This window comes from Schistocerca piceifrons, chromosome 6 (genome assembly GCF_021461385.2).
Source record: "Schistocerca piceifrons isolate TAMUIC-IGC-003096 chromosome 6, iqSchPice1.1, whole genome shotgun sequence".
NCBI classification, from domain to species: domain Eukaryota; kingdom Metazoa; phylum Arthropoda; class Insecta; order Orthoptera; family Acrididae; genus Schistocerca; species Schistocerca piceifrons.
Window position 1 is genome coordinate 242911071 of NC_060143.1, and position 24354 is coordinate 242935424.

Here is a 24354-nt window from a genome sequence, read left to right on the forward strand (position 1 = left end):
AGTGAGTTCAACAGCGACAAAAATGTAGCAAAAACCTCTATTAGTTCTAGGAATCGGACCAAAAATGTCTATAGCGGCCATATGTCTCAATTTAACAGGTACAATGGGATGTAACGGAGGAATATGTGAAGTCGTATCTGACTTAGCTTTCTGGCAGATTTTACATGACGCTAAAACTCGTCGAATGCGTTTCTCCATGTTGGTAAAATAACAGTTCTGTCTCAGTATTAGAAAACATTTTCTGGCTCCATAATGTGCTTAACTTAAATGAGTATACCAGATTAATTTGTTAACCAGTTCATCAGGAATGGATAATAACCAATTGTTGCTGTCAGGGTGAGAGCGGCGAAACAGAATATTATTGCGTACAGCGTAATGGTTTCTAATGGTTACATTATTGCTATCTTGCCAAAGGTGTTTAATCTCTTTCCACACGTTGTCTTTTCTCTGCTCTTGTGCTATGTCTTGTAATGACGACGAAATGAAATTTTCAAATGCAACTTGTTGAATGTACATGACGCTGAAATTTGCTTTGCAGAAGTTGGTTGCGATGTCTTGCTGATTGTTGCTGAGAGAACGGGATAGTGCGTCTGCTACAGTATTTTGTGTACCGGGAATGTGAACAATTGTAAAATTAAATTCCTGCAAATAGAGTTTCCATCTGCTTAATCTGTCGTGTGTAAATTTAGCGGAAAGTAAAAACTGTATCGCTCTATGATCTGTGTAAACGGTGGTATGTCTTCCGTAAAGAAAATGTCGAAAACTCGTAAATGCCCATACAACACATAATGTTTCAAGTTCTGTAACAGAATAATTGCGTTCAGCAAGTGACAGAATGCGATTCGCAAAGGCGATGTTTTTAATTACTGTACAACCATCTTCTTCAATTTCCTGAAAAATGTGTACGCCTAAAGCGGTGTTAGAACTGTCGGTGGCAATGGAAAAATTTCTAGTAAGATCTGGATGTGATAAAAGTGGTGCATTCAACAATACATGTTTCAGGTTCATAAATTCAGAATGTGCTTGCTTATCCCAGGACCAAATAGTGTTTTTACCTGTCAATTGACATGATATAGGTGTGTCTAAAGCAGAGTAATGAATAAATTTACGAAAAAAGTTAATTAAGCCCAAACAACTGCGTAGTTGTTTCTTCGTCGTAGGAACAGTAATGTCACGTAAAGCTTGAAGTTTTTCCGGGTCAGTCGCAATGCCTTCTGCTGAAATTACATGTCCAAGAAATTTTATAGAAGTTTTACCGAAGTGCGATTCACTAAGATTAACTGTGAGTCCTTGTGCACGAAAAGTTTGCAACAGTTGTTCAAGCATCACATTGTGTTCAGGCCAGTTAGCTTCTGCAATAAGAATGTCGTCTACATACGTTGTGATTCTGTCTTTAAGTTCTGTCGGAAGTATTGTATTCAAACCGCGAATAAATGCTGCTGAAGAAATAGTTAAGCCGAGCGGTAATTTACAAAACTGATAACAGTCACCAAAACAGAGAAAAGCCGTGTACATTCTGCAGTTCGGATGGAGTTGAATTTGCCAAAATCCCGATTTCAAATATAATGTGGAATAAATAGCAGTACCATGAAATTTCTGTAGAAGTTCTTCTAGTGTCTGTGGGCGATCCGTTCCATTAATAATAATGTCATTGATGTGACGCGAATCAAGTACGATGCGAAGTGAACCGTCCTTTTTCTTAACAATATGGAGCGGGTTTATGTACGGACTAACTGCCCGTACAGTAATTCCTTGGTCAAGCATAGCTTGCAATTCTTTCTTAATTTGTTCTCTGTGAATATACGGAATGGGATAATGTTTGGATTTAAATGTGTCGTGCTGTTTAACTTGAAATTCATACATAAAACCGGACATAGTACCAGGAACGTTGTCAAAAACTGGAGCTTGCTGTAAAAGAATTTTGCGTAGTTGTGTGCGTTCTTCGTCTGTATTTGCACTGCTCTGTTTAACTTTATCAGAAATCATTTGTATAACGTCATAGTCGGCTTCGTCTGGAGTATTATAGTAGTGTACGTACATATCTGTGAACAATGTGGAATGACAGTGTAAGTTACGATTAATTGTTTGTTCTTGCAGATAAAGAGTGCTGAAATTCTAAAGCCAGTTGTACATTTTCATCCTTTAACATTAAATACGAATTTTGAAAGTCAATAATTGCTTCGTGTTGTACCAGAAAATTCGTACCTAAAATAACGTCTGTTGTCAATAAGGGAACAATCCAAAAATTTGAGTGAAACGTAGGACCTGCAATACAAAATGATAAGTGTTTCTGTAACTTCACATCTACTCCTTTACCAGATATTGCTCCTTTTACTTTAGTTTTGCCTAATGGTAACGTAGGATAGGTATTCTCTTTGTTACATTCGTTAAAAGTTTCCTCATTTATGACTGACATATGAGATCTAGAATCGATTACCGCTGAAAATTTGGATGATCCAATTTTTACTTCGATGACAGGGTGTGAAATGGGTTTTTGAATGACTGGTCTTTCCTGCAAAAGAATGTCTCGGATGTCGTCAAAAGTAATAACATTTTCGTGAACAACATTCTGCGTGTCTAAAGTAGTGCTTGTGTTACTGGAAGATGCGACCTGTACAGTATCTAGTCAAATTCTATCTGACGTATTATTATTATCAGGAGAATTCTGTGGCATTTCGACTATTGGAACTGTTCTGTTATTTCTTCCTGACGTATTACGTTCGGGATGATATCTACTGTCTGGTTTATTCATGATAATATGTTGTTGCCGATGATTTTGCTGTTGGTAAGACCTACTGTTATTAAACGTACGCTGAAAATTGTGCTCATTATTTTTACGTCTGTTATGATATACATTTCTATACGGTGCATTGCGATAGGAATTGAAATGGTGTATTTTCTGTACGTACTGATTCCCTTGTTGCTGTGCGTTACTATTTGTTGGAGCTGAAGCTATACGTGAAGGCGGCGAAACATTAAAGCTTGGTTGACCTTGTACATTACATTGTTGGTTAGGTATGCTAACCGGCTGGTTTTGTTGTTGTTGGGGTGAAAAACGGCTATTGTTACCAAAATGTCGTTCCTGTTGCTGATAATTTTGACGATACTGATAGTTAAAATTTTGTCTGCTATTAAAATTCTGGTGGTTGTCGTTCCTGAAGCGTCTATTACCTTTACTATTGAAATTTCGTGGCTGATCGTAATTGCTGTATGTTTGTTGACCTTGGTTATTATACGAAAAATTTTTGTTTATAAAGGAATAATCCGATTGCTGCACTTCCAAAAGCTGTAACAGATCTCTGAATGCCGAAATATTTTCTTTTTGCTGACCCGTTAAAAGTGACACTCTTAATGATCGTGGTAGCTTAGAAATGCATAATGGAATAAGTGCAGATTCACTATATGGTTCACTTAAGTACTGGTTATGTTGGACCATGTGTTCAAAAAATTGAGTGAGAGTGGAAAAATTTGAGTTCTCATAATTCGGTAAACTAATTAATTGATCCTTGATTCCACGCTGTGTCGTCTTCGACCAATAAGCTGACAGAACAGCATTCTGAAATTCGTCTACCGAATAGCATTGTCTCGCGATCGGTCTCATACGAGTTGCCGGTTCGCCTTCCAGAAAACTGCAAATAAATTCAAGTTTATGTGTTACGAGCCAAGTCGGTGGAAAAGCAAAGCTAAATTGTTGTATGCAATCCAAGGGGTGAATCTGTGTTCTGTCATTTTTAAATACTTTAAATTTTCTCACTGATAGAAAATGTTAGTAATCAAAATTATCGTCTCTGTACGTCTGAACAGGTTCAGGATTGTATGAGAATCAATTTGTCTGTGATTGTTCGGAATCTAGCTCACGTACTCTCTGTAGATTACCTAAATTATACAGGCTGTGTGAGTGCGAGAAATGTTCGGAATGTGCCGTATGTTGTGACGTGTTATTGACTGAAACATTTTTTAACTCTGTCACTTCTTGCTGTAGAGTTGACAATTTTCTACGTAATGTATTATTGGATGAATCTATCTCACTGATCGACTGCTGTAAATTTTGGAATTCAGGTGTTTGATTAAACGAAATCGGTGAAGTATCGTCTGATTTGCTGTCATTATTACTTTCGATAACATCAATACGACTGGCCACTTCATCATATTTTTCAGTCAGTATTTTTACCTGATCATCGTTTTTAGTGTCACAAGCATTAATCTGTTTTTGTATTTTACGTGTGGTTTCGCTCAATTTTTTAACGTCTGCTTTGATGACATCGGGATCTTGAATTAGTTCTAATTGTTCAAGTCTGTCGGTCACTGTTTGAAAGTCTACTGTGTGTGTGTCTGTTTTTGTTTTAAGATCGGAAATTTCATCGCGCAATTCGGTGTTCAACTGTTTGATAGTATTAATTTCATCTGATACTGTAGCAATATTATTGTCTACGTATGTTTTTGCTTTCGTAAACAATTTACCTTTATCTTCCTGTCTCTGTGCGGTAATTGTTCCCATGACTTGTCGTTTTACGTATTTTGTTCCTGTAGGAATTTACGGTAACGCGTTTCACTGTTTTGTAGGTGGCGATTAAAGTGTTCGTCAATTTGACTGTTCTGTTGGTCGAATTCCGCATCTACTTTTGCATCCAGTGTGCGTGAAAGTTCTGCTGACATTAATTTAAACTCCTCGCGTAACTGTGTTGTGTTTTCAGAGCATTGTTTACCGACTGCACTAATTTCGTCTCTAAGTGATTCTGTTGCAGCTTCTTGTCTATTACTTAATTCTTGTGCCACAGATCTAATTTCTTCACTACTTTTTCGCAGCACAAGCCTTAATTTCCTCACGCAATTTTTCTTTAGAATCATGACATTGCGCGGCAACGGCTGTAATCTGTCCACTAAGCTGTCTGGAATTGTTGTCTAATTTTTCATTCAACTGTTTGGAACTGTTGTCATGTTTTTCACTAAGTTGTGTGAAATTTTCCCTAAGTTGTTTGTGACTGTAGTCTTGCCTTTCATTCTGTTGAATGGAATTTTCATTAAGTTGTTGTTTAAAGTTTCACTAAGTTGTTTGAAATTTGCACTATGTTGTAGCAATAGTGCCATAATTTGATCCAAGCCAATATTACTTACTCTATTCTCTGTGCTGTTTGATGGCGTACCTGCAATTGTCACGTTTTGTGTAACCATTCGGTCATTTTGTGATTCCTGAAAAGGTTTGCCAATCGGATGTGCACTGTTAGTCACTACCTCGGAATCAAATAATTCTGACGTACTTTGAGTACACTGTTCATTTTCGTTAGAAAAATTCACCTGTTCACAATTCAAATTTTGCAAATCGGGTGTGTTAAACTGGGCAGCGTTCATTGTAACAGAACGTCCCGCGTCATCCATTGTCGTTAAATTAACAGACGACACAATTGAATTTATTTGCTCATCACTAGGATCAAAATCAATATTAGTGGTCGGTACGCACTTATTGTCTACAATTATGGGATTCTCATCATTACACTGAGTGTCGCAAGTATTATCGGTCAAACTATTCAAGTCGGCTGTTTCACTCATTACACATCGCGATGTACTGTTTACAGTTTTTCGCGGCATTTTTCACAAATCACAATTAAGCACAAAATGAAACAAGGACAATGCGAAATGCAACAAACACAATTACAACAGAGAGCAACAAATTGCCGATGATCTGTGAAAGCAAGAGTGACAAATTAGTAAATGTGTTGCGCCAGATGCAAACTACGTTTAAATAAATAAAAGCAGATATATGACTTCTTATCAGAAGATTCACAAAGAAATACGATCCTGGCCGGATGTCGCCAAGTGTAACCTCCCCACACGAATATAATAAATAAAAATGATGAACCATGAGCCATGTGTAACCTCCCTACAGAAATATTTTATTTAAATGATGAACCATGAACCAAACGTAACCTCCCACAAAAATAATAATTAAATGAATTTTTATAGTATTGTAATCTCTGAACAAAATTAATTTTTAATGTAACCTCTGAACAAAATTGGCTCCCATTTATAATCTCTGTCCAAAAATGAATTCACATTTAATGTAATCACAAAATTCAATTTCTAAACCCAGAAATAATAAAAAAAATTCAGTAACCTGCTAAATTTTATGAGGACAGCAGCGCTGCCCTTCGGCCCTGTATTCTGAAAAAAAAGGAAAAATTCTTACCTCAATAAAAATTGCGAATATATATCTGCTCTTATGTAGAAATTTTTGACACAGCTTCGTGCAATGCTGGCGTATATGTTTTTTCTGATTCTTGGAAGGAATGATCATGCATTGGAAATATTCTTTAAATTGAAATGAATGCTTATCTTTAAAAAAATTACTTTATATTATGAAAATTATTATTGCGGCATTTTTGAAAAAGTTAATAACAGTTAATATACATTACAAGATATGCGCAAGGCTGCTTCTTTACCTTCTACAATAATACTCATCCTCCAGAGTCCAGACCAGAGCAGATTGCCGACACGCGCGGGCACGCGCCGACCACTGCATACTCAAGACTAACTCCGACTAGTGCTTACTAGCACGGACTGAAGACTAACACGGACTGACTACTAAAACCGACTCGCGCCGACTAGCGACAAGCAACATCTAACCACATACTACTCTCTGGTCAGAGATTCTGTCATTCCTCGCCCATCGCCGGCGAAGCATACACCTTACAACCTTAAATGTGTAGTCGTAATGGCGTTACAACGGCATTGATGATTTTGTTATTTACCACATGATGAGGTTCTATACATTAACTATTTTTTTACAAAGAGCCGAGTATGATTCTTGAAACTTTCCCAGTGTAATGAGCATCCCATGAAGTTTCGGGATTGCAGCCAGATGCCCTCAACTTTTTGCACGATATTTCGGCTGCCAACCATTCAGCCATCTTCAAGTGAGTGTGTAGCATTGGACACTGGTAGATCACAGCAGTGCCTTTATATTAAGAACTGTCTCGAAGAATGGACAGGACATGGGACCTGGTAATTTCTGCAGAAAGAAAACATTTTATAACCAACGACAGGTCTAGCGACAATTAGTTTCATTATTTTCGACATCTGAATTTTAAATCCGCTAGTGCCCATTCAGCTAGAACGCGTGCATGTAGCATCACATGACACACGTGCCTGCGCGCCGTAGCTAGAGCAATATTCGAAGAGGTCGGCGACTGCTTTTGCGCATGCATTTACAGGCCTATTTTTGATAGAAAGGTACCGATGTGAACTAGCAGTCTCCCACTTACACCGTCGCAGGGTGGTACAGGATTTCAAATCCCACCGGCGCACCTTTAACGTGCAATACAATGATGTCATTGCGGTGTCGTCATTGTAAGACAGACAAACATTACTCCGACACCAAGACTGTTAGACCGCTCTCTACCGGCGATGCTCTATCACAACTTTCCACAAAAAAAAGCGATCTCCAGTGCTAAAGATCGCTGAATAGTTGGCAACCGAAATATCGAGGCAGTAAATCGACGTTATCGAGCTGCAATATTTCGTGGAAAAGTCAGAACAGATCTGAAATATTAATGGTCTTTGAAGTACACTGTAAGACAGAGAAAACGAACCGCCACAAAGGAAGTATGCGACTGGGATGGAAATCGGTGAGTCTAACGTGCATGTACAGACAAATAAAAGATTACAATTTCAGAGAGAAGTGGGTTATTTATTCGGGAAAAAAGATTTTCACAAACTGAGCATGTCAGTAACGCTTTGTTTCACCTGAGGCCCTTATGAAAGCAGCTATTCGGCTTGTCATTGGTTGACGGAGTTGTTGAATGTCCTGTTGAGGGATATCGTGCCATATTGTGTCCAACCGGCGTCTTAGATTGTCAAAACAAGAGGTACTTTGAAGGCCCTACCCACAGTTCCCCAAACGTTCTCAATTGGGAAGAGATCGGGATACTTTGCTGGCCGATGTAGGGTCTGAGAAGCAGGAAGACGAGGAGTAGAGCGTAAGGGTATTATCGTCCTGAAATGTAAGCCCAGGGTGGCTTGCAACGAAGGGAAACAAAACGAGGCGTAGAATATTGTCGACGTACACCTGTGCTTAAGGGTGCTGCGGAAGACAACCAACGGGCTCCTGATATGAAATGAAAAGGCACCCGAGAACCTTCCCTCCTGGATGTTGTGATGACCTCAACCCACAGGAAAAATAATTATCAAAATCTGAACTGTGAAGTCATCCAAAATTCTAGTTGGAAAACCACACTCTTTGTTATACTTCTCAATTGGTCACTATCCCACTTTGTTTATGAACTGAAAACTCTAATATTCACGAGAAACTGCACTGAAATTAACCTGAACCGACAAAATTGTGTATATATTCTCTGAAACTTCAAAGGAATTAGAAAAAGTGACAAAATTTCGTGAATCACACACAATACTGTTAATAATTGCATGAACACTGGGGGGTTTCACCGTACATCTACCCACTTTTGAGTATAACCAGTGTCTCTTAGTACTACGACTCGTGTGAATACAATATCAAAAAACTTTTATTACTGGGTAAAGAGTCACTACGTGATTTGACAGCTGACATTTATAATTCCCGCTCACGTCAGGAAAAGCACCAATACGGGAATAGCAGCTTTTACATTATTGGTCAGAACGCAAGCAATTATGGCAGTCGCCGTAATTTTCGCGCGAAGCCATATTTCGCGACAAAATACTCTTATTAGTTACTGTCATATATCTAGTCTCATAACAATACATAAAACTACATAAAATAACTACAATAATTTTGACATGCAAGGAGAATTAGTCCTAATGAGAGGAAGAAGTTTATATTTACTGGTGTTTCAACACTGACTACCAGGCAACTTTTAATTCACTGATTGTAATTTTATTTTCGTTAGCAGAAAGAAAACAAACTAAACAAAGAATTTAATTAAATAGAGTCTGTAAGTCTTATACTTTTAATAGAGAAAGAAAGTTTCTAGGTCAGGGGATAGCGTTCGGCGAAATCCCTTAACTTTTTGTTGCATACGAAGCGTTGCGTTAGGCAGCACGATGTCGGGGGGTTACGATGATGACAGCAGGATACAGACAGTTCCGCTGGTTAATCTTCTCCGGCGAAACGCAAATAAATTTCCGGTACAGCTGTATCATTAACCCCGTGGTGTTTAACAAACCACAAGACGCCAGTATACGAACGTTGTTGACATGTCCTCTCTTTCAAAGTACATGACGTAGACATCGCTCGTTTCTTACAATTTATGCACTGTCCGTAACGCTATCGTCCATAATTACACGGTTCGTCACATTCATATAGTCTTAGCCACAAATACACAGTTCATAGAATTGTTCATGTATGTGAAGCACACCGTAAGCAATGTCCACTCTGTTCTCGCATTTCAAACTTCGACAACGTCACTGAAAGCCATTTATATTGCACAGTTAATTAGTCTTCACTTTCATGGCTTGATAGAATGTGATATACAACAGTTCCACCACCCAAAACCAATACCAGCAAAGTTCATTCGAATAAGGGCACAGTTCGTGTCGGCCACAACAAAGTAATGTTAGCGGCACTTTCACAGTCCGGTTTATTTGCTCTTAAAGTTCGCTGGCGATGGCATTACATACCGCAGTGGTAAAGAGAATTAACAATCTGATAGTTCGGTATCACTGTCCATACAATTACGTATGCTTTTCATGGAACACAGTACTATTTTTCTCGCGCACGCTTCACAGACACGCCATCCACCATCCCCTCTACTACGCAACAAACTTTCAACTCTTGATATCACTATCGCTGTCCCCTGTCTATAGATGTTATATCGTTATCGTAAATCACATAAACCTTTATAAATGTTATTGACTGCATTTTTGACAGTTAATAATATTCCAACAGAGAACTTTATAAACTTTACCACAGGTACAAAGCAAGAAACATATTTATCCATTGGCAAACGAAATAATCACAATAACATCTTTACATTTAAAAAACCATAGTAGAATGTTACATAATCACAATAATAAATGCCTATATGAACAAAAGAAAAACAATAGAAATCTAAAGAAAATCACGAAAAAAAATTTTATATGCGTAATTAGCAATGCCTTCACAATGTCGGGACGGCGGGTCACAGTCAGATTTGTATCCCACCGTTGTTCGGGGCACCTCCAGACAACTCTTTGCTTGGCATCGGAGGATAATTCGAAACAGCACACATCACTGGAAACAATTCTACTACAGTCAGTACGACCAGCGAAGACATTTGGATAATTCCTTCCTGGTGCGTCTTTTTTATTTATTTTTAATTTTTTTGTCTGAGATGATATATAATCGTAATAAACAATTTGTGTAACGTCAAAGCAAAATATCATTGTGGTTTGGGCTTTTATTATCGCAATTCTGGCCTCTATTCTTTCTTTGTAATTGAATAAAATTTACGCCCATAACTTATTAATTCAAAATATCTTGTGCTCTTATAAACTGGTGACATGTTGTATGATATGTATGTCACAATAATACATATTAATAGTTCCACAGGTCTCCTGTTTTTATGAAAACCCTCTGGCCTTGGGTATATAATTGCACTAAAATCATTAACAATTGCTGTCATAGCCTGTTACAATAAACATCTCCACAAATCCTATGTTCTGCGAAGGGTACTTGAATCCATGTTAGAGGTAAGGATTCATAACGTAGTGATCGTAATCTGGTAGCCTCTATTGACGAGATGCACGACAGAAAAACGATAAAGGTAACGAATTTCACAGTATTAGGTGTATAATATCTCTCCAAACTCTTATGTATAAATATGAATTTCATCCATCAATGGGCGACGAGAAAATCAGTTAACATTATATTTCAACAGATTACGACTCGGATGTGCGAGAAATGTGGAAGCTTCCCTGGCGTGAAAATAAGCCATCTGTATCCTTAAGTTAGCTGGTAGTAGAAAACGTAATTCGCATATCTGGCATATGATTCGCCGGGAAATGTTCCAGCACTGTGCCCCAACAACAACGAAACGTTACATAAGTTACCAGCTGTCAGAGAAATGGTCGTTTCCGCACATAACACAAAGGCGCAGAACTTTAATAGAACCACAGTCAGGCGAGGGGCCGGTCTTTGCAAAGTACTTCACTCTCACAGAACACAGTAGTGGAAGCTGTGTGGTCGGTGAACTGGGACTAGGAAGTAAGTGATAGTATGACAGCAACCCTTTGTGCTGTTTCATTGACGAATTTATCTTGAGAAACGCTGGGACTCCTTTGTCCCGCCCGTTTCAAAGTTAATGAGTTGCTTAAGTTAAATGTTCAAAAAAAAATAAAGGAAAATAAAGAAACTATTTGCAAGGACTACTCGAATGTTTCAGAGAAATAAGTAATTTAAGAAAAACAGTGTGTGCGGACATTAATTAGCAGTGAGCATAACTGGTGAAGTGACATAACTAGGCACCGAATGATAGGTTCTAGAAATGAGTAGACGAGTTGTGAACTTTGTAGCGGTATCAGAATTAACAGAAGGTGTGAAATAAATACAATAAGTTGCCAGCCTGTGAAATCCACGAAGGAGGTAAGAATTAGAAAAAGGAGGTTGTAAGAACTGTGCAAATCTCGATCGAATGCTGTGAAAGCTTTCGGGATGTACATATATTGGTATACGGTATAGGTATTCGTTGTTTGCATGTAACAACTTCTTAAATTCAGTGAGAATATCTTATAATTTTCCCACAGCTGCATTGTAGTTTACAATGTACAAAGAAACCAAGAACAATGAAAAAAATATTGTCGTGCAGAACACAGTAAAAATTAAAAATATGCTCAAGGTGTACACCGCCCTGAGTGACAGATTCGTTCTTTTACTGATTAGACGTTTGGAGCAGAAAGCTGCCCAATTACTGTTGCTTCTGTGACACAAAGTAAATCTGTTTTTCTAAGTCTCTACTTTTAATGGAGCAAAAAAAAAAAAAAAAAAGGTTCATACCCGAGGCAGGATTCGAACCTGCGACCGTAGCAGCAGCGTGGTTCCGTACTGAAGCGCCTAGAATCGCTCGGCCACAGCGTCTGGCTTTAATGGAACAAGACAGGTGGAAGGCTTCACCATGTACAAGAGTTTGGCGACAAACTTTTCGTCCCAAGAAGAGGAAAATTTGAGGTTTAACGTCCCGTCGACGTCGGATTTACACTTTAGTGATCAAATGTACACTAGGTTTCGTTATTTTAGGATTGCCACAATCGAATACATGTGTAGCTTTATTTGTCCAGAAGACAATGGTCGATAAACTAAGTTCAGTATATGGAAACCCGCCAAATTATTTGGCCTGTACCTTATGCCGCGAATGATCACCCCTTGCACCTGACAGGTATTTTGCTAGCTTTTAACCCTAGACATCGAAGTGGGAAGTTCAGCTGTCAGTACAGACTGAAGACCATAATCGTCTAGAGGTGCGACAACACTAAGGCGCTGCTGAAGAAACGTAAGTAATGTCGCGTTACGTGGTTGGTAATAGCAGACGCGCGAAACAGTGATGCAGAAGACACCTTAACTGCCAATGATCTTCTCTCGCCAGAATAGCTATAGTTAACAAGTCTGACCGTCAGTGGTTGCGGAGTACTGGCAACGGTGCAGCAATGTGTCCTTTCCTCGCAACAGCGTCATTTCAGGACGCTACGACAGACAATGGACACCCCTGTGGCAGTCTCTATCGGATCTTGGCTGCTGAAAGCGCTGAGCGGGAGAGCGACATTTCGGAAATTTAGCGTCCCTCGGCTCTAGACTGGGTGGTGCAGTTACTGTCATCCGGCAAGCAGCCACTATTCAGTGCATTGTTCTTCCCGCGGAGCAGCGCTGAAGCCAATTTCCGCCGGGCGCTCGATATTTCACTTGTGCAGTGTTTTAGAGCGGATGCATTAATTACGTGTGCGAGTATCAAGATGCAGTTGCTATTTCACGGTCATTATCATCCATCTTAATAGACCCTCTCCACCTTACTAGAGGAGTTAAACGAGGCGCAGATCGGATCAGCATTTGGGATTACCGACCGTATTGTTTCTGAGGAAACAAGGGCGTGAGAGGTGGCAATAACGCACAGTGGTTTAGCAGCCATGAGAAAAAAATCTTCTACGAAAGTGAGAGCGGAAGATTTAAGTGAAGTCGAATCCGAGCTAACAAAGGCACATTTAATCTAAACTGAGGGGCAATCAGTGAATTCGAAGTTACATTTTTGCTATACGATCTGACTAAACATCCTAAGAAGTTTTGATCTTATTTAAGCGAATCTAAATCGTCAGTTCACTTGCTCAGTGACTGTACTGGCACCGAAACGGCAGAGGAAAAAAGAAACAGCGAAATTCTGAAAACGGTCTTTTGAAACTGTTTCACCGCGCCACTCCTAATACGGTACCTCATTTCGGTCATCGTACGAACTCCGAAAACCCTGGCGTCAAGATATGTGTTCGTGGATCAGGACATCAACTAAAACTGCTCAGAAATGGAAAGGTATCGGCAACGGGTAGGATGGCTGTGATATTCTGAGAACCTGCTTCCGTTCTAGCAACAGTCTCTCGTAAAACGCTACAGCAATTAAGAATACCTAGCGGTTGGAAAAAGTCGCATGTTTTTCTCATTTCCTAGCATCGCCGAACAGATTCTCGTTATTATAAAACTGTATCGCTAACTTCAATATGTTGTATAACTATGGAACGTCTTTTATACTCACACATTGCAATACTTTTGGAGAATAAAAATCTCCTCCGTTCAACATGGATTCTTGTTCGGTACTTCTGTGAGATGCAGAGTCCCGTAGAAAATGACCCCCACGTTTACGCTGTTTTGCTTGATTCGACAAGATTCCGCGAGGTAAGGTTTATTGTTTTAGTTAGTCAGTTCACAGTTTCCAAATGAAAGGAAAACCAACATCTTACTTTTTCTCTGACACATTTAAATTTTGTATTTCATTACGTGTATAAACATCTGTGAAAACTGAAATTCCAAAAATGATTCAAGTGATACACATGAAGCTTCCATCATAAATTGCATACGTGACAATACACACGTGAATAGTACAATTGTTATTGTTTTAGTTAGTCAGTTCGCAGTTTCCAAACGAATCAAAAACCAACATTTTACTTTTACTCTGGCACTTTTAAGTATTGTATTTCACTACATGTATAAACATCTGCGAAAACTGAAACTCCAAAAATGATTCAAGTGATACAAATGAACTTCGCATCATAAATTGCGCACGTGACAATACACACGTGAATAGTACGATTATTGTAGTTTTGGGTATCATCTTCAACACTGATATCGATATGATCTGCTCCAATACTATCTTCTTCTCAGTTTTCATTTGCGTCTGTCCCATATCGCCGCAGGCTTGGCATGGTTATTAATCGATATTGCACAGTTATTTCAAGGAATGGCGGATGACATTCGGCTCGAAATGTGTGCACAACCATTGTCTGCGTGCTGTGTTAGTGACGTCCAGAAGTGACATTTGGGTACCAGATTTGGGTTCACCTATTGGAATGGCAACCGCGTAAAAACCACATCGAGGCTGGCTGGCACACATAACACCGGGCGCATTCGACCGGGGACTGATAGACCTGCAAGTGGCGCTTTAGCACGAACGTTTATCCGCGCGTATTGTGCCCCGACACGATCAGTGTCACTAAACGCGTAGTCGCGGAATGAAAAAGGGCCTCTATAGGTTCTTAGAGACATTCACTACACAAAATTTGTACGCCAGGCCACAAAGCATCAACAGTGTCTGCAGCACGCATTGACGAAAAAGTTGCAGATCAACACCAGCATCGTAGTCGCATTTTTATAGCCATGGTAGTAGTTACACTAATACTCTTGTAATAGCAATACAGTCCTTGTTTTTAATGTATCGACATTATTGAAATTCATGCAAAAAATGAACTGATGGATTAATTTGGGAAGATCGATTAGTTTCAGAATATCTAAGATTCCTAATTTCTGTGGCCAGTTACAGTATTATCTACTTGTTCACTATTCACTATACAACTTTCGAGAGACAATGTCTTGCTTAAAGAAGAAAAGATTCGGTTTCAAAGCTATTTTCTGATACTGTGACACGGATATCGTTAATGTTGGCTGACCTCCGGGTGCCTACGGGTATGAATATGGTATCTAATCTTCCTGACATGACGCTGCAGTTATTTGCAGTGTGCCAGGCTAAAGTACACACGTTATTAAGCGTACTAAGCGAATTCAGGCACGTAGAAGCATCTACTGACCGCGATTGGTGAGCGTCAGATACTACAGAATGTTCATGCTCTTTTAAAACACAGATGAATGTAGCTGCTTTTACTTGTTATAAGTAATTTTGTTCGTTTCAACGTTACATGCATTTGTATAGTGTACTGTTGTTCGCAGTGTTATGTAATATTAGATTGTTATCTGTATAGTACGCCAAATTCATTTGGTACAGGGAATGTCGTGAGGTTAATGTCAGCTTCCCAGATGATGTCGGTACACCACCGACAGTGTACGCCGTTTAAAAAAAAGGTTTAGCATTCGTTGCATTGAGTAATCAATGGCAGTTCATACTGCAGCTTTGAAAGTGGCATGTATCTTACTGGAAATTGTCCGACAAAAAAGGGGGCTTAGCAATCGTTGCGTTTTGAAATCAGTGGTACTTGATACTTCAGCTTTGAAAGTGACATATATCATATGGGAAATTGTCTAGCAGTTAAAGTATCATATCCGTGGTAGTTGCAACACGCATTTAAAACGACGTATTTTCTTGTTTCAGTTGAGTTATCGTTTAAGATTCCATAGATAATACTAGGTAAATACAGTAGAGGTAACTATAAACATCCGGCCGGAGTGGCCGAGCGGCTCTAGGCAGTACAGTCTTGAACCGCGCAACGCTACGGTCGCAGGTTCGAATCCTGCCTCGGGCATGGATGTGTGTGATGTCGTTAGGTTAGTTAGGTTTAAGTAGTTCTAAGTTCTAGGGAGCTGATGACCTCAGAAGTTAGGTCTCATAGTGCTCAGAGCAATTTGAACAATAAACATAGATCTCACCGTTAAGGAACGGATAACGGGTATGTCTGACTGAAAATAAAGTTAAATTGCTACTGTTCTGGCCCAAAAATCAAACTGCTTGTATTTCCACTCAGCCACACAATCATAATGCCGTTTTATAGAAAACACAACTAAGAAGTAACTTCTCGCAATACCGTCGGCCTGAAATGACATAATAACGACGTCGTAATGCAAAATAATCACGTGATGAAGATGCCCACATGAAACTCCGTTTCGTTGCGTGCCGGCCGCTTGTAAATGTCAGCGCTAGTTAGCGTCTGCAAATTGGTTTTGTCACGTAACTTCATGTATGCGTTTTATGCTTCGTTGTTACATTTGATTTCTGCGGTTAACCTCTGTCCCTCATTAGTGCAGATTGCGAATGAATGATGGGTTCAGTTAATTGGTTTAATGTCACATGTGAGAAAGAATAACAACTACTGCCCGTTTAGTTTCCATGGATGCAATACAATAAATCGAGAGAAACACAAAGCAACTGTTTCAATTTAACGTGTAATCTGTAAAAATGGAACGTAATGCCTTCCATAGTGTACAAAGATTCGGATATAGTTCTCTGCGAATTCTATTGTGAGAAAAGATCTTTGAGAGATAATACTTAAATCACACAAGGAAAAAATTCGCTACTTTTTTGCATCTAACGCTATGGTAATCATTAATTATGAACACCTCGAAGAGACGGGCGTGTTGTTGCGTATATATACGTTAATTTCATTGCAGATGGTACTGAGTGTTAAAACGTATTCCGGAAGGTGCGATAGTGGAATCAGTCTCTGCCTTCAATGATCTAGTAATTTCATTTTGAAAGTGCTGAGGCGGAACGAATACTTACCTAGACCAGGCCACGACCAATGACATATCCACATTCAGATTTCAGATGCATGATTATGTAAAAGCCACGCAAGGAAGAGTTAGCTTACGGAATCATTGTTCGGCCAGTTCTTGAGCGTTGTTCATCGATATGGTATATGTTGTTGTTGTTGTGGTCTTCAGTCCTGAGGCTGGTTTGATGCAGCTCTCCATGGTACCCTATCCTGTGCAAGTTTCATCATCTCCCAGTACTTACTGCAACCTACATCCTTCTGAATCTGCTTAGTGTATTCATCTCTTGGTCTCCCTCTACGATTTTGACCCTCCTCCCTGCCCTCCAATACTAAATTGGTGATCCATTGATGCCTCAGAACATGTCCTACCAACCGATCCCTCCTTCTAGTCAAGTTGTGCCACAAACTCCTCTTCTCTCCAATTCTATTCAATATCTCCTCATTAGTTATGTGTTCATCTGTAACACCACATTTCGAAGGCTTCTATTCTCTTCTTGTCCAAACTATTTATCGTCCATGTTTCACTTCCATACATGGCTTCACTCCATACAAATACTTTCAGAAACGACTTCCTGACACTTAAATCTATACTCGATGTTAACAAATTTCTCTTCTTCAGAAACGCTTTCCTTGCCATTGCCAGTCTACATTTCATATCCTCTCTACTTCGACCGTCATCAGTTATTTTGCTCCCCAAATAGCAAAACTCCTTTACTACTTTAGGTGTCTCATTTCCCAATCTAATTCCAGCAGCATCACCCGACTTAATTCGACTAAATTCCATTATCCTCGTTTTGCTTTTGTTGATGTTCATCTTATATCCTCCTTTCAAGACACTGTCCATTCCGTTCAACTGCTCTTCCAAGTCCTTTGCTGTCTCTGACTGAATTACAACGTCATCGGTGAACCTCAAAGTTTTTTTTTTCTTCTCCATGGATTTTAGTACCTACTACTACTATATGTACCAAACTGATTTAACGGAAGAGCTAGAAAAATCCTACACCACAGCTAAGCGAGTCATAACAGTGGGTTTAGCTGGAGTTGGCGTATAACGGACTGCAGTGAAATACATTACAAGAAAGACATTGCGCATCGTGTAAGTTTAGAAAAACTCTCCCCTTTAAAAAAAAAAAAATTATCTTACTTCGAATCCCATCCGCGATACGAAAAGGAAGGAAGAACATGACATACGGCCACACAACGAACGCTCCATCACACATCAAACACTGACTTCCGGAGTACAGATGTACATGTAGAAGGTATTTAATTGCTTTTATATCCATTTGGGAAATATTTATATGCTTTTTACGTCGCACGTAAGACGCTACAAATCGAAATTTGCAAGACTTTTACTCGGCCATAACTACAGAGTCTCTGATTTCGATTAATAACGCAAACAGCCAAATATATTTCTAAAATTCTTTGTTTCAATGTCCTAACCAGTTTCAGCGTTCATATTCATCTTGGGATAACTAATTACATTAATGTTTTCCTCAGTAGCATGTCGTCAGCTCTATCTCTATACAAGGATATTTGGGTATATAGCTTCCCTTTACTACCCTCATTTACATGTATTTAGATTTAAGGTGAACCATTTGTATTTACTTACATATGTCCACTGAATGGCGATTGGTCTTGTTATAGTCCTCACGCTTTTCCAGGACGATGTACAACTTGTTTCAATGTACACAGCACATGTCATCATCATCATCATCATTTTCTTGGGCCTTTGTCCCACTTCAACGCAATGTAGGACGTGTTACTACGGATTTGGCAATGTTAGAGTCAGAGGGTGTCGCCACACCCAGGACAGAAGTAGTGTACCCCGGCTGTCTGCGTCTAGTGTAAGCCATGAAAAAGTGCGAACGTTTTCAAATGTCTGCGAGTCGTGTAACTAAGGCGGGACATGGGGACCAGCCAGGTATTTACCTAGTGGGATGTGAAAAACGGCCTAAGAATCACATCCAGCCTCACTGGCACACCGGCCCTCCGCGTCATTCTGCTGGGCGGATTCGATCCGAGGCTGGCGCGCCTACCCGAGTCCAGGAAGCAGCGCATTAGTGCTCTCGGCTAATCTGGCAGGTAATGTAAACAGCACATGTAATGTAGATAAATCGTTGAAATATGTAAAACGAACTTCATAATATTCTTCATTTCATTTTGAAATTAACATATGTGCTTTACACTTTTTTTTTTTTTTTTTTTTTTTGAAATCATGAGCATCCCTTAAACGAAGATAAAGATGTGATTCATCTCCTATTGTGGAAAAATATCTAAACTAATCAAAGAAAATATGTGGAAAGCACAACATGTTAATGACCTAATAATGCCTTTATTCCAAGAACAAATGTACTATTTATGGACTATAGGACAATTTGTTTTCAGGTTTCTTTTTAATAGCGACTGATAGCGGATATTTTTGTGAAACATTGTAAGTCCATCAGATTGCATTCTGTAAGTTATACAAACACACACACGCACACACACACACACACACACACACACACACACACACACACAAGAGGTGGATGATAGGGTTGAGAGATCAAGTCATTGGCAACATGGTGACAACTTCTGTTAGAGGCAAAATGTTTGCTGATCCTTTCCGGCGATGCTAGGTGTCGTTTAGGACTGGTTGTTCCAATGAGAGGCTCCAAGGCTTAGGTATTCTCCAGTGATCTTGTACAATGTGTGCTGCCTATTACCCAGTCATCTGATCCACATGAACTGCAGTAGAATGCACAAAACTGGAGTTATTGATTTGCTTCTAAAATATCTGAATCCATTTAGGTGCCCTCGTTCTTAGGTTTTCTTGTTGAAAATCACTCTATCTATTTTCTGTTGTAATTAGCATCCTGCACACCTTTTTCCTACTCTCTTCTAGTTCGTTGAAAGCTCAATGTTCCAGAATCAGAAAATACTAAAGGGCTCCTGGTGTCACAGGAAAGTATCCACGAACATTTTGCCTGTAACATAAGCAATTTCCTATGACAATCTATCACCACCACACATTTGTAGCAAAGACATTCAAAAATCCTGTAACTACACCGAACATTTGATGATCACTGAAGTTTACAATTCAGCTTCGGGGAATATAAAATTAGCTGTAGGAGGTCAACGCTGTTGCTGAGCATTAGGTTCACTTTGATTAACTTATGTTCTAAACAGTTTATTTCAAGTACAGATTTATGCAAGATATAATTTTAGCATGTTCTAGGAAAGGTTAAAATTTAAAATATTTAATAGTAGGGGTACACTGTGTGTCAATTTAGTGTACTGATTTTGGTTTCGTATTTTTTTTTTAATTCTGTAGTAAGGCAGATGACTGTAAATTAAAATGAGGGTGTTCTTGTTCAGGTACTTTAATTTTTGGGAGCCCATGTAAAGTTTAATTTATGAGAACAGTCCAAGGAAATTCTGTAGAAATTATTTGGTAGGCAAAGCTGATCATTTAGAATGCACTATGGCAAACTGAACGAGCGAATGTTTATTTCTAGTTGTTCTAGGAGGCCCACTGTCTTAGCTATGTTCAAGTCCATGTTGATCCATGTGGGTGGAGATCAATAATTTACTCGAATTTTTAGTCTAGAAGAAACTGTATGTGTATGGTATCTTATATTAAAGCTTCTACTGGTCTGGCGGACATAAAACCTGCGGCAACTGTCAAAAACGATGTTGTAAATACATGTTGCCCACATTTTCCGACTAGTGGGGTAGATAGATAGATAGACAGAGAGAGAGGGAGGGAGAGAGAGAGAGAGAGAGAGAGAGAGAGAGAGAGAGAGCATGTGTGTGTGTGAGAGAGAGTACATTTTTATTTATTTATTTACTTGCAGGTGAGCGTCATTATCATTGTTTGCATACGTGTGTGTGTGTGTGTGTGTGTGTGTGTGCGTGTGTATCTGTGAATAGAACTAACATGTACCAGCTACACTATATAAATTATTGCTTTATTATGGTATGGTGATATATGACTAGGTGTGGATGTTGCCAGATTGTGGTGTCCAGGAGCTTTGTTCTTTCTAAACAATATGTTTTGGTAGTTTAAATAGCTTCTGGTGCTGAAGTTTGTCTGGTATTTTATTATATTTTGTGGCGTCTAGGGGTGCTGGTCTTTCTCAACAACATGTTTTATTAGTTTAGAAAGCGTCGGGTTTCTGATGTTTGTCTGATCTTTTTGTTCACGAAGATATGTGCTAACATTTCTGAAATCGGGAATCCCATTGGCAATCCTTCTTCTTGTAGGGAGAATTCCTTGATTAACTCAATGTAATTTTGGTTACTAATGAGGTGCAGGAGGGTACTTATGTCTGTTATGTGTTCCTGAGGTAATTGAATGAAAGTATCTAGGTCTTCTTCTGTCATCTTGATAGTTACTTTGACTGGGATCAAGATAACAGAACAAGACCTAAATACTTACACTTAGTTACCAAGGGAACACATAACAGACATAAGCACATTCCCACACATCGTTACTGACCAAAATTACATTCATTTCAACAAAGATTTCTTGCTATAAGAAGGGGGATTCCCAATTTCGTGAAAATTAGCATGTATCTTCGTGAACAAAACAGAGAATTTTCCAAAAGATAGTACCAGGAAATATACAATATACTGTATTGGTGGGGATACGTGGCTGATACCCTCTGCTTGGCAGCTGAAACAGAAATTAAAGTAGAATAACTACACACAGAGATAAAAAACACTACACATGAACATAAAGTTCAGTTGAGTGACAGAACAAACTCGAAAAATTAATTTCCTAGATAAGCCCATCAGAAATAAATATAACCAGCTGCTATTCAGCATTTAACAGAGACAGTATTACATCAATCATATAACCACCCAGAGTCCCAAAAAGAATATGCCCTTAGATATGATCCACAGATTAAAATCAGTATCTCTTGACAATCATAATTATAATAATCAACTGGAAATAATTATTCTGATAGCAAAAAGTAATGGATACCAGGAATCTCCAATAACAAAACTGAATAAAAATGTATAGAAAAACGCAATGATATAAAAACCAAACACCACACAAACACAGAGAGCCACACCACCCACCACAAATACACATTACCAACGTCACCACCTCTACACAGCGAAAGAACAAAACAGAAACACACAACCTGGTACACAATCACGTACAGAAACATACTGATACACAAAATTGTGAGCATTCCCAAAAAGCAAGGAATAAAAATAGCATACCAAAGCAAAAGCTCTATACAGAAATGTCTGAAAACGGAAGATCAAATTGACATGTGCCAAAAGTCTGGCATTTACCAACTTCATTGTCACTGTTGTTATGCTCTGTACCTTGGATTGAAAGGCAGAACTTTTCAAATAAGATATGGGAAACATAAAAGAGTACGGAAATATGACACCAGTCATTCAACATTTGTAGAACACCTCTGGCAAGAAAACCACTACGCTGTCACAATAGAAAACGACATAAGTATATTGAGATTCGGTAACAGTAAACATCGCGTAAACCTGCAAGAAAATTCCCAAATCCAAAAAACCACAATGGTGAAGAAAATAATATATAATAAAAGACCAGACAAACATGAGCAACCAGACTCTTTTTAAACTAATAAAACATGTTATTGAGAAAGACCAGCGTTCCTAGATGCCACAAAAATAACATGACATTCTAGGCAACATTCCCATCCTAGTCATGCACCACTGTACCGTAATACAGCAATAATTTAAACATTGTAGCTAGTGGATGTCAGTGTTCTTCAACAATACTCCTCTCTCTCTCTCTCCCTCCCTCTCTCTCTCTCTCTCTCTCTCTCTCTCTCTCACACACACACACACACACACACACACACACACACACACACACACACTTCCCTCTGTCCCTAAGCAGAAAAATAGACACAGAATAATAGCAGACCCTCCAACAACTCCCAGAATAAACAACAGACCATTGCATCTACCACTAGCAAAATAAGACACACGAAATAGTTTGAGAGGACAGTGATACTTCTCAACGCAGGAATGCGAATATACAAGCATTAAGGGCATTGAACGTGCTGGGTACAAAAAACCCAAAATGTACATGCAGAAACAGAAGAATAAGGTAGTGGACAACAAAAACAGTGAATAACGAAGAAAACTGTGTATAATAGTAAGTAAAGCATGCGAACTGTCGATGATCATAGCAAATAGAGCTAGAAGAGGAAAAACACTGTAATAAAGCGGAAGGGGCCTAGTCTTAATAAGACTTTTATTACAGTTACAAAGATCGTAACTAACGTATAAAACTTGAATTGGCTGTTTAGGGGTTGTGTATTATGATATGTTGCACAGTGTTATTGATAAGGAAAGTTATTATTGCACCTCCTGTCTTTTCTAAAATATTTGTGACTTGGTATAACATTGGACCTAGGCAGGGAATGCAATCAAATATTTACTTTTCTCCAGGTCTTTGTATGTCTATTGAACGTAGTTTTATTCCTTTAATTCCATTATTAAGGTGTTCAATTATTTGTGGCTTGTATCTTAATTTATAGCTATTGTTTGCTAATATCGATTTCTTTATAATTGACTTGTGTAGTAAGGGGTGTTTTATGTACATGCAGTAACAAGGACCTTTAGAATGGGCGTTAAGCCTGCAAAATTAATTTCCCAGGTGGATTAAGTAAATATCTTCTAAAAGCTTGCAAGGGTGCTTCCCATGGCTGGATTACCTGGCTCTACAGAAATTTCCTATTGAATGAGATGTAGTTAAGAGTTAGAATCAATGCTAACTTCTCTATGAGTTCAAATATCTGTGCTTTGTGAAGTTGTTTCCTGTTTAGTACCTTTTACTTATTACATTAGCATCGTGGACAAATACATTTGTACGCAGGATCACAATATTCAGGAATCCAAACCTGACATTTGGTATGTGCAAGTCAGCAATTTCATTAATATATAACTGGAAATTTCTGATGGAAAACTTGTTTTTAAATATGTAAAAGTTGTGGAGGGATATCTTTAAGCCTCTTATAGATACAATGTGAGGATTGTTCCTTGAATTTACAGTGGGATGTGTTTGGTAATGAAGCTTATGAAGTTTTGGGTGAGATCTGGATTTAGGTGGTAAAGCGTTCATGACTATTATATGTTGATATGAGCATCTGATAACAGGTGGCTGAAATAATTACTTAATTTCCCAAACTAGTAATGATATTTGCATATGGTGCCAGTCTTCAGAAAGCAAGAAAAATTATAAAGAACTGAAATTTATTGCATTTTATTTGTATTAAAATATACTTGGAGAAATAGTAAGAATTGGAGAACTGAGCAGATCATGAAACAAGTCAGAGAGTACTTCTTGGAGTCTGGTCCCTATAATTAATATCGAAAAGCAATAATAAAAACTGAAGAAATTACGGTACATAATCGCGGATACAATTACTGAACAGATTTCAGAGTATCTTGTGCTTCGAGTTATTATAGATGAGTACCAGTTAGACATATGTC